Below are 11,957 nucleotides of genomic sequence, written 5' to 3'. Positions count from 1 at the left end.
TAGTTTCAATAATGAAAGATCTTCTATATTGTGGCATAGACGATTGGGGCATATCTCCAAGAAAAGAATTGAAAGATTAGTGAAGGATAATATTTTGGAACATTTAGATTTCACTGATTTTGATGTTTGTATAGATTGCATAAAGGGAAAGCAAACTAAACATATAAAGAAAAATGCCACAAGAAGTAAAGAACTTCTTAAGATTATTCATATTGATATCTGCAGACCACTCCATATTCCTTGTTTTAATGGAGAAAAATATTTCATCACATTTATAGATGATCTGTACAGATATGGCTATGTTTATCTAATACATGAAAAGTCTCAAGCCATTGATACTCTTGAAGTATACATAAATGAGGTTGAGAGATAATTAGATAGACAAGTTAAAATTGTCTGATCTGACAAAGGTGGTGAATTTTATGGCAGATATGATGGATCTAGTCAGAATATTGGCCCTTTTGCTAGATTCCTAGAACAACGGGGTATTTGTGCTCAATATGCATTACTAGGTGTGCCACAGCAGAACGGTGTTGCTGAAAGGCGAAATCGTACTCTGATGGATATGGTTAGGAGCATGATGAGTTATTCCTCTGTACCTGAGTCGATGTGGGGTGAAGCTCTTAGGACAGTTATGTATCTCTTGAACAGGGTTCCTAGCTAGTCAGTTTCATCGACTCCATTTGAGTTATAGACTGGTAGGAAGCCCAATCTAAGACATCTACATATTTGGGGGTGTCCTGCAGAGATAAGAGTATTCAATCCACATGAAAAAAATTGGATCCAAGAACTATTTCAGGATATTTTATTGGTTAACCAGAAAAATCCAAGGGATATAGATTTTATTGCCCTAATCATAGTTTGAGAATAGTAGAATCTAGTAATGCAAAATTCCTTGAAAATGGTGAAATCAGTGGGAGTGAAAAATCTCGAAGGATTAATTTTGATATCGAGGAGATTCAGGTTAATTCTCCTATATCATCTACTATTCGAGAGATTATTGTTCCTCAAATCAATGAGAATATTGATGAGGATGAACAACAAAATAACATTGAAGAACTCTCACATGATGATGATGTTGTCGGATTTGAGAAGATCTCAAAGGAAAAGAAAATATGCCATTTCTAATGATTATGTGGTATATCTACAAGAATCAGATTATGATATAGGAATAAAAAGAGACCCCTTATCATTTTCACAAGCCATAGAAAGTAACGATTATGAAAAATGGTATAATGCAATGAAAGAAGAGTTAAAATCAATGGTCCAGAATGATGTTTGGGATCTCGTTGAATTGCCCAATGATTGTAAAAGAGTCGGTTGTAAATGGGTCTTTAAGACAAAACGTGACTCAACGGGCAATATCGAACGATATAAAGCCAGACTTGTGGCCAAGGGTTTTTCTCAAAAGGAAGGCATCGACTATAATGAGACTTTTTCTCCAGTTTCAAGAAAGGACTTATTAAGAATCGTCATGGCATTGGTAGCTCATTATGATCTTGAGTTGCATTTGAGGGACGTGAAAACAGCATTTCTGAATGGGGATCTGGATGAGGAAATCTATGTGGAACAACCTGAAGGATTCATTAAAAAGGAAAAAGAAAATTGGGCTTGTAAACTTAAGAAATCAATTTATGGCCTTAAACAAGCTTCCAGACAATGGTATATAAAATTTCATAATACCATTACTTCCTTCGGATTTAAGGAAAACACCATTGATCAATGTATATATTTGAAGGTAAGTGGGAGCAAGTTTATTATATTGGTCTTATATGTGGATGATATTTTACTTGCCAATAGTGATCTTGGTTTATTGCACGAAACCAAGATATTTCTCAACAGGAACTTTAAGATGGTTGATATGAAAGAGGCAGCCTATGTTATTGGCATTGAGATATTCAGGGATAGATCTCAAGGATTATTAGGATTGTCTCAGAGAGGATATATTGATCGTATCTTGGAAAGATTTAATATGCAGTTTTGCTCAGCCAATGATGTGCTAGTCATAGGTGCCCAGCAAGCCAATCACGTGAGTGATGGCATGTGTGACTTGATACAGAATCTTTTTGCTTATTATATTTTGGCGTATATCACTTTATAACTATTGCATAAATGCATATATATATTGTGATGTCCTTGGATTTATGCAATGGGAATCGGATCGTGATGAGATCACGATAATGAGATCGATTCACCTTTAAACACATATCCTAAATAATCTCGGTCATAGGTTACTCGAGAGGGACATCGTGATAACCGGATAGACTGGTGTATTGTATACCCGTCCATATGATTGATGCAGCTGGTCTCATAACTGCTCGTGTAGGGACACTAGGGATACAGTACAGGTGCTCATTGGAGAATGAGTTCACTGATTGATCCGCTTACGGAATGCTGGATGGTTGATGATGCCTTATTGTCAGACAGCGATTCCGTAGTCCGAGTGGTGTATCTGGTCCTTAGACTTGAGACACCAAGGATGTCCTGTATGAGTGCTCCACTCTTTGATACCAGACTTATAGGTTTGGCTGTTCCCAGATCTAGTACAGTTGGTCATTGGGAGTGGTAGTCGACCTTACGAGGGCTATTGAGTGTCGACAGAGGATCATCCACTCTCGGCGTCATGAGAGGAATATCCCATGTGTTCTTGCTCAGACAAATCCCTAGCCAAGGTCATTCGGGTTGAGAGAGAAAGAGTTCTCCGGGAGAATCCGATTAGAGCGAGACTCGAGTAGAAACCGTATGGGTTTGACAACGCCATGCTCGATATACGGTCTCTGGGATATTAGATGGATGAGGGACTATAGGTACATGGTAACTGAGGACAGACAGGTCCAATGGATTGGATTCCCCTGTATCGTTTGGGGGCTACGGCGTAGTGGCCTAGTACGTTCGTAGTCGATGAGTCGAATGAATTATTACAGAGATAATAATTCACTCAGTCAGAAGGAGTTCTAACAGGTATGACTCACGGCCAGCTCGATATTGGGCCTAGAGGGTCACACACATATGGTAGGCATTGCGATGAGTAGAGGTTCGGATATGAGATATCCGACGGAGCCCTTGTCTTATTGGATGCATATCCAATACCCACTAGGGAAGGACCCATTAGGGTTTGACACGAGATCTCTATAAATAGGAGGGATTCACAGCCTCATAGGCTAGAGTCTTTGCTTGCCTTTCCTATTCTCCTCTCCCTCTCCACCTCAGAGTAGGCCTGGAGTTTTGAGGAGCGTCGTCGCAACCCTGCTGTGTGGATCACCGCTAGAGAGGAGGACGCTTGACCTCCTTCACCCTCTCCTAAGGATCTGCAAGGAAACAGGGATATACGATCTCCCTAGGTAACACAATCTCTATAAGCAGTTTTGTGTTTTGCGGATTTTTGCGCACCAATCTTCGCACGACGACGAACATCTTTTTGGGAATCGGGGATTTTTGTTTTCTTGTTCTTCCGCTGTGCATATGATGTCGCCCCCCAATGATTTCCCAACAGTGGTATCAGAGCCAGGTTGTTCGTGCGAATGATTGGTTTTGAACTGCGTGTATTGTGTTTAGGAAGAATTTTGACGTCAAAATCGTTGACGCAAAAGCAAGGGCAGCAATAGTTGCTGCCCTCGATCTACATGCCGGCAGCCCACGGGCAGAGGCGCCGCAGCTCCCGCGGGCGAAACCCCCCCCACAGGGGCGGCCGCCCGGCGGGACAACACCGCCTACGGAGGCAGCGACGCCCGAAGGGGGAGCCCACCTGCAGCGGCAGCACCGCCAGTGGGCGTGCCGCCTGCAAGCGAGGGCAGCGCCCTCGCCCCGCCGCATAGGCCGCCGCCAGCAGGGTGGCGGCGGCGGCAGCGGCAGCAGTAAGATGGAATTAGGGTTTTGGGCAAAAAGATAGTTTTGCCCCTGTGAATTTGAGAAATTCCAGTTTCTGTCTTTTGTCCAAATTACGAAAATACCCTTAGGAATTGAGAAATTCCCTACATGTCCCTGATTTCAGAAAAATATTAATTAATTAAAAGGTTTAGTTGATTATTATTTTTATTATTATCTAGTAGTCCTACATTATGATGATTATTTATACATGTGATGTATGATGTGTGGACGGATGATCATGGACCGTGTGATGTGTGTACTTGTGATTATTATTATTGAAGTCTGCGAACCTCCATTATATTTCTCGTTTATTGTCGGGCCTGCGTGCCTATGATTAATTTGTAATCATATGAGGAGGTGCAGCGGGAGCGTGGATGCGATAGCGGGACCCACGAGACGGACGATCGTGATGCATGGAGATGCATCAAGATGTCGACGGAACCGACGAGGACGAGATGGACGATCACAGGGCATGGAGATGCACCGTTGCACACATAGATCTTGATGTGAGTGATTAGGCCTACTGGCTCGGGCCTAATCATATTAGGTTGTGGTCCATGATCATCTGGTGTGATTGCTTATACACATACTATATATATATATATATATATATATATATATATATATATATATATATATATATATATATATATATATATATATATATATATATATATATATATATATTTGCATGCGATGTAGATATATATTAAATATGTATATGTGTGACATGTCATATTAGGAGACCAAATCATAGAAACATCTCTCGATAATATTAAGTCGGTAAACGTGAGGCAATTAGATTGACCCACGTGGCCTTCCATCGTTATGAGTAGGAACCGATTCCCGGTGTAGGTTGAGTTGGTCGAGTCCCTCGAGACTCACCTATATCGTGATTCGCTATCTTGCTTACGACATAGAGATGTCACCGGTGACCTGAGGGCATGGTATGTATGCTTGGTCGAGTCCCTCGAGGGTATATCATCAAATCAGACTCATCTTGTAACGAAGGTGTTGACTTAACCGAGCATCATGGTTGGTCGAGTCCCTCGAGGCCATGGTGATTCGGAGGCCGAACAGGACGGGAATCACAAGGAGTTGTGATCGGCAAGAGTTGCCTACCTTTTAGGCTTAGTGTGATTGGTCGAGTCCCTCGAGGTTACACTAAGACGCTGATTGGATCCTGATCCCCACTAGAAGTCTGCCGGAGACTTCCGTTTCACGTGCTGAGGGTGTCGCGTGACTCGTTAGTAAAATAGTGGGAGCTGTTGAATCTCGGATTTTGATGATGAAACTAATTGATTGTGTTTAAATGTTTGACTACATTTTGAGTGATACAGGTCTACTCGATCAGGATTAGACAATTAACGCAGGAGGAATTGACGTTGCGTCGGAGGAGATCACGTCAGGATATTGGATGGCAGAAGGCTTCGGGCGTCGGGCATCGGGCCAAGAGCGGAATTGCGCCAAGGATATCGGCATTGTGGAGTTCAACCGCCGATTGGGCAACAAGCCGCAAGAGAGGACGATGCGCCGAAGAATCGGACGAAGCGCCAACCAATGACGTGCCGAGCAACAGAATGTCAATTCGCTTTATAATAATTGTCTAGATCGGAGTAGAGTTTTGGTTTGTGTGTGCAGGATTAACTACGATAACCAAAAAAACACAAAGCGAGAATACCGGAGTCAAGCTCGATGGACGTTTAAGAGACCGAAGAATCATCGGAGATGCTGCCGGAACCATCCGAGAAGAAATCGGGAACGTGTCGGAAGTTCGCCGAAGAAATCGTCGGAGGCTCGCGGAGATCACCGAGAAGGCTCGGCTACTCGTTAAAGTCATCACAAAGATTGGGAGCTTGCAGGGAGTCCGTCGGAAGAAGTTCGTCGGAAAGCTCGCCGGAACAAGACTTGACGTTCGCGGTTGATAAAATTGCTTAGGATGTGTTTTGTTATGTAGTTCACTTGTAATTAGGATTAGGATTAAGAAGATAATCCTATATCCTGGTTAGGGGCCAATTGGGCCCGAGTTCGGACTAGTTTAGGCCAAGATTGAAGCCCAACTAGTGGCTGAAAACACTGTAGTCGGGCTGAAAACACTGTAGTCGGGCTGAAAACACTGTAGTCGGGCTGAAAACACTGTAGGCGGTGGCACCGCCTAACTGGGCGGTGGCACCGCCCAGCACCCGAGTGCTGGGCGGTGACACCTCCTTGGCTGGGCGGTTGCACCGTCCAGCACCCGAGCGCTGGGCGGTGGCACCGCCTGGCTGGGCGGTGGAACCGCCAGCACCGGGAACCCTAAGAGAATTCAAATTTTGGAGCCCAAAATTTGAATCCTCTTGAGGCCTATAAATACCCCTCAAATCTCAGCTGAGGTTACAACTTTTGAGAAGCATTTTGATTGAGAGAAAAGTCTTAGAAAGTCTTAGCAAGTCTTGTTTTCAATTTGCTAGAGAGTTCTCCTCCTTCTTTCTTATTGAAAATTTGTAAGAGGTTGAGCTGCTTGTAAAAGGTTGTAAGAGGGGTGTTTACCCTTCCATTTCAAGAGACTTGCTAGTGGAAGGTGGGAGCCTCATCGAAGAGGGGCCTCGCAAGTGGAGTAGGTCATTTGACCGAACCACTCTAAAAATCGGCGTAATCTCTGGTTTGCTTTTTATTATTGTCATTTACATTACTGCAAATCTTCTTACTGCTTTAGTTCCTTATTACTCTTGCTGCGCAACTTTAAGAATACGCCTTCAAGTTAAATTTCTCAAGTTTCGTTCTTAACGTACGAAAGATTTTATTAAAATCGAAGTTTTAATCCGCTGCACTAATTCACCCCCCCCCCTCTTAGTGCCGCTCCGATCCTAACAAGTGGTATCAGAGCCACGTTTTTCTACCTTGGTTTAACACCCAAATAGAAATGGCTCTTTACGGCTTTCAAGAGGGTCACTCTCTCATTTGTCCTCCCTTTTTCAATGGGACGGACTACACTTGTTGGAAAACTCGAATGAGAGTTTTCTTACTTTCTTTGGATTTGAATTTATGGGACATAGTCGAAAATGGATTTGAAATGTCTTTTCTCCCAATGAACCATTGGAATGATTTGGAGAAGAAGATGTTTTCTTTAAATGCAAAGGCTATGAATGCCTTATATTGTGCACTTGACAAAAGTGAATTTAATCGCGTTTCGATGTGTGACTCGGCTTTTGATATTTGGAGAACTCTAGAGGTCACTCATGAAGGCACTAGCCGAGTGAAAGAGTCCAAAATCAATATTCTTGTGCATTCTTACGAACTTTTCCGGATGAAACCAAGTGAGTCCATCGGAGACATGTACACCCGGTTCACGGATGTCATCAATGGACTCAAAGCTCTTGGTAAAAGTTTTTCTAATTTTGAACTAGTCACTAAAATCTTAAGATCCCTTCCAAAAAGTTGGGATCCAAAAGTTACGGCCATTCAAGAGGCCAAGGACCTTAAAACATTCCCTCTCGAAGAACTTATTGGGTCTCTAATGACCTACGAAATGAACAATGTGACAAAAAAGAAACTCGAGAACAACCTTCCAAATGATAGGAAGGATTTGGGACATAGAACACATGAATACCACTCGAGCATAAGCTCAAGTGATGATGAACTTAAACTACAAATGAAACAAAAATTAAAAAGCAAAAAGAATGGAACTACTTGCTTTGAACGCAAGAAGAACAAAAGTTGGGATGAATTGAGCTCTTCCGAAGACGAGGAGAAAATCAAGAAAGGCGAGGTGGCAAACTATGCCTCACCCTCTTACAACAATGAGGTAATCAAAATCCCACTAATTTATTTTGATATTACATAATACTTTCTTGAGTTATTTTTAATTTTGTTTAGGATTAATTTTCTTGAAAATTGCATGTGTTATGTTAATGCAGTAAAATGTTAGATATAAATCTAATTCTTATACACCTAGTAAGATTAATCTTATATATGTGCTTGAGAAGCAAGAATTTGTACTTTGACGATTTCCATATTGATTTTCAATGACGATGCATGACTTTTGAATGGAAGGTTTTATGATTTTTTTTTATGAACCTTATCTTTGGTTTTCAAACATGATGTATAGTTTTGACATATGAACAAAATTTGAGCATGCTAAGATAAAGTTAATCATATAAATTAAAACTAAAGAAGTTTTAGTTATCTATAAGAATCATTCAAAATTATGTTCAATAAAAATGCAAAATGATGGAATGAAAATATTAAATGTTTTAATACCATTTTATGCATGAGATTTTAAAAGTTATACATAATGATCTTGATGGTTGTTATGAAGAAATTTGTTTTTCGATCCTAAATGATTGATGATATATATATATTTTTTGGCACAAAAAGGACAAAGGCATACTTATATGAAACAACTAAATAGATAAAAGTATTTTTCTTGAAAATTCTTGGTTTGATGAATCTATTTTATCATCTTTTTATGAATATCTTGAAAATGATTTTGATTTGATGATTTGAATTTGAATGAGCTTTATCTTGATTTTTCGAGATTTATAACTTGAGATTTACTCTATAAAAATCAAGATCTTGTATCCTCAATGTTCCTTTTTAGCATCTATTATCCAAATGAATTATGATTGGTATCATTGCTATATTTCTTCTTATCGTGCACTAAAGAGAAAATTTTTCTAAATGAATCGTGATATTTCGGAACCACAATTCTTTTTATGATTCATAATGAATTGAGAAATTTTATATGCTTGAATTAATATCTTATTCTAAGATTGAATGAATTTTATCTATATCATGATCTCCTAAGATTTTTTCTTGATTATTTAAGAGGAGATTTTTCAAAACAAAACGTGTCTTCTATTATTATCTTTTCATGATATGATTTTCATGCAATTCCTTGTACTCATGAAATATTTATCTCATCACCCAATAACTCTTCTTGATATTCCTTATGTGATGAAACAAAATAATGCATGAAATTCAAATAAGAAGTTAATGATCATGCATGATAGGATGTAATGAATTTTGACATTTAGATACTATCATTTGAATAGCTATGATCATGTTGCCAAAATGATTTATCATGAATGCTTGAATATCATGTATGATATGCCGATATTGATGATTGATTTATTTGTATCATGCATGAAAAATAAAAGATATAGTTTTGAAATTGTGCATGTTCGAATTTGAAAATATGATGATGCATAATGATTAAATTGTGCAATGAAAATATTAAACATTTTGAAACCATGTTTTAGTGTCATGCATAATGATCATGCTTAATAAATTTCGAAATTATGGATGATGAATCTTTTACGATTTATGGATCATTGATTTTTACCATAATCAAAGTACCTTATTGATTTTTGTTGTAATAAATCTTACTCTTTCGGTTTTAAACATGATAAATGTTTTTATTTGGTATAAATGAAACAAAATCATATGTTTTGAAATAATCGAAAAGAGGATAACATTCTTGAAAATTATTTTGCTCAATCTTATTGATTTTGATGAATCCATTTGTATCATCTTTGTGAATCTCTTGGATTTTGATAATGATTTTGATGATTTAAATTTGAATAATTTTTTATTGAAATCATGATCTTGATCTCTTGAAATTCATAACATGAAATCCTTTATGAATCAACATTTTCTTTTCTATTTAAAAGGAGATTTGTCGAAATGTTTCATAGTCTTTTAGTATTCATAATCTTGACAATTATGTTTTGAAACTTTATGTAAACCAAGAATGTTCATCATGATTCTCTCTTTGAATATTTAAAGAGGAGAATTTTCTAGATGGTTCATGATTTTGATGATTGAATATTTGATATGCATGAATTGAGATCTTGCTCTCCTACCACTCTTTTTGCTATTCACCAAAAGGAAGACTAATTCTAATAAACCATGATATGCTATATGAATTTTATTGTATTCATGTAGTAAGATCTCATCACTAATTTTTGTTTATATTCCTTCATGTGATGATATGAATGTATGAAACACTTATGATATGATTTTTTTTTATACAATTCCATGTATTCGTGAAATATTAATCTCATCACCCAATTAATTCCTCTTGATACTCCTAATGTGATGAAGTGAAATTATGCATGAAATACAAATGGGGATAAGTTTTTGGTAGGATATAATTTGACAAATTGATACCATCATGATATGAAACATTTATGATTTGCAATGATATATGCAATACTTGTGCTTTCTAATTATGATGTGATGTATTACATATGATGTAAATCATGATTTAAAATACTATGAGTTGTTGCTAAAATGATGTATTATAAATATTGATTTAATGTTTTGTATCATGAATACTCTAAATGATGAATATTTGATATCATGATCAAAATGTTGACAAATAGTTAAAAATTTTAGTATCATGTATGATATCCTTATAATGGTGATCGATTTATTCAATATCATGCATAAATGAATATAAGGTTTTTGAAAATGTGCATATTCTAATTTGAAAATATGATGATGCACAATTAAGATTGATACTTACCTTTGTCATAATTGATGTAATGGGTCTTCCCTTCTTTTTGACAATGACAAAGGGGGAGATAGCTTGCTTGCACAAGTCAAGAAGATACAAAAACTTGATTACTTGCTTGCCTATCTTAAGTAGCAAAGATTGCTAACTTGCTTATTTCAAGAAGCAAAAGTTGTCTTCTTGAACATCATTATCTTGCCCATCTCAAGAAGCAAGTGTTGAATTGCCATGATTGAACTTAAGAATCTTGCTATACTTTTGTGCTTATATGTTGTGATGAAAATCTAGCTTTATGTTGCAAAAACTTGCATATCTTTTAAAATAGCTAGAGCTACTTCTCCTTTTTGTTGATGACATAGGGGGAGAAGTATATTGATGACTTCATGCATTGAATTAAATATTATATATTTGCATGATAGTTTAAATGTTTTTCATAACATGTGATGAATGTTACTTGGATTTGGGATAATCCAAGTGTTCTATCAATGGCATATTGATAGGGGGAGTTTAGTTAAACTCCGGGGAGTTAAGGTTAACTCCGTTAGTCATCAATTAGTTGTCATCATCAAAAAGGGGGAGATTGTTGAATCTCGGATTTTGATGATGAAACTAATTGATTGTGTTTAAATGTTTGACTACATTTTGAGTGATACAGGTCTACTCGATCAGGATTAGACAATTAACGCAGGAGGAATTGACGTTGCGTCGGAGGAGATCACGTCAGGATATTGGATGGCAGAAGGCTTCGGGCGTCGGGCATCGGGCCAAGAGCGGAATTGCGCCAAGGATATCGGCATTGTGGAGTTCAACCGCCGATTGGGCAACAAGCCGCAAGAGAGGACGATGCGCCGAAGAATCGGACGAAGCGCCAACCAATGACGTGCCGAGCAACAGAATGTCAATTCGCTTTATAATAATTGTCTAGATCGGAGTAGAGTTTTGGTTTGTGTGTGCAGGATTAACTACGATAACCAAAAAAACACAAAGCGAGAATACCGGAGTCAAGCTCGATGGACGTTTAAGAGACCGAAGAATCATCGGAGATGCTGCCGGAACCATCCGAGAAGAAATCGGGAACGTGTCGGAAGTTCGCCGAAGAAATCGTCGGAGGCTCGCGGAGATCACCGAGAAGGCTCGGCTACTCGTTAAAGTCATCACAAAGATTGGGAGCTTGCAGGGAGTCCGTCGGAAGAAGTTCGTCGGAAAGCTCGCCGGAACAAGACTTGACGTTCGCGGTTGATAAAATTGCTTAGGATGTGTTTTGTTATGTAGTTCACTTGTAATTAGGATTAGGATTAAGAAGATAATCCTATATCCTGGTTAGGGGCCAATTGGGCCCGAGTTCGGACTAGTTTAGGCCAAGATTGAAGCCCAACTAGTGGCTGAAAACACTGTAGTCGGGCTGAAAACACTGTAGTCGGGCTGAAAACACTGTAGTCGGGCTGAAAACACTGTAGGCGGTGGCACCGCCTAACTGGGCGGTGGCACCGCCCAGCACCCGAGTGCTGGGCGGTGACACCTCCTTGGCTGGGCGGTTGCACCGTCCAGCACCCGAGCGCTGGGCGGTGGCACCGCCTGGCTGGGCGGTGGAACC

Source organism: Musa acuminata, chromosome BXJ2-5 (assembly GCF_036884655.1).
Source record: "Musa acuminata AAA Group cultivar baxijiao chromosome BXJ2-5, Cavendish_Baxijiao_AAA, whole genome shotgun sequence".
NCBI lineage: Eukaryota > Viridiplantae > Streptophyta > Magnoliopsida > Zingiberales > Musaceae > Musa > Musa acuminata.
This window is presented reverse-complemented; position numbering follows the sequence as displayed.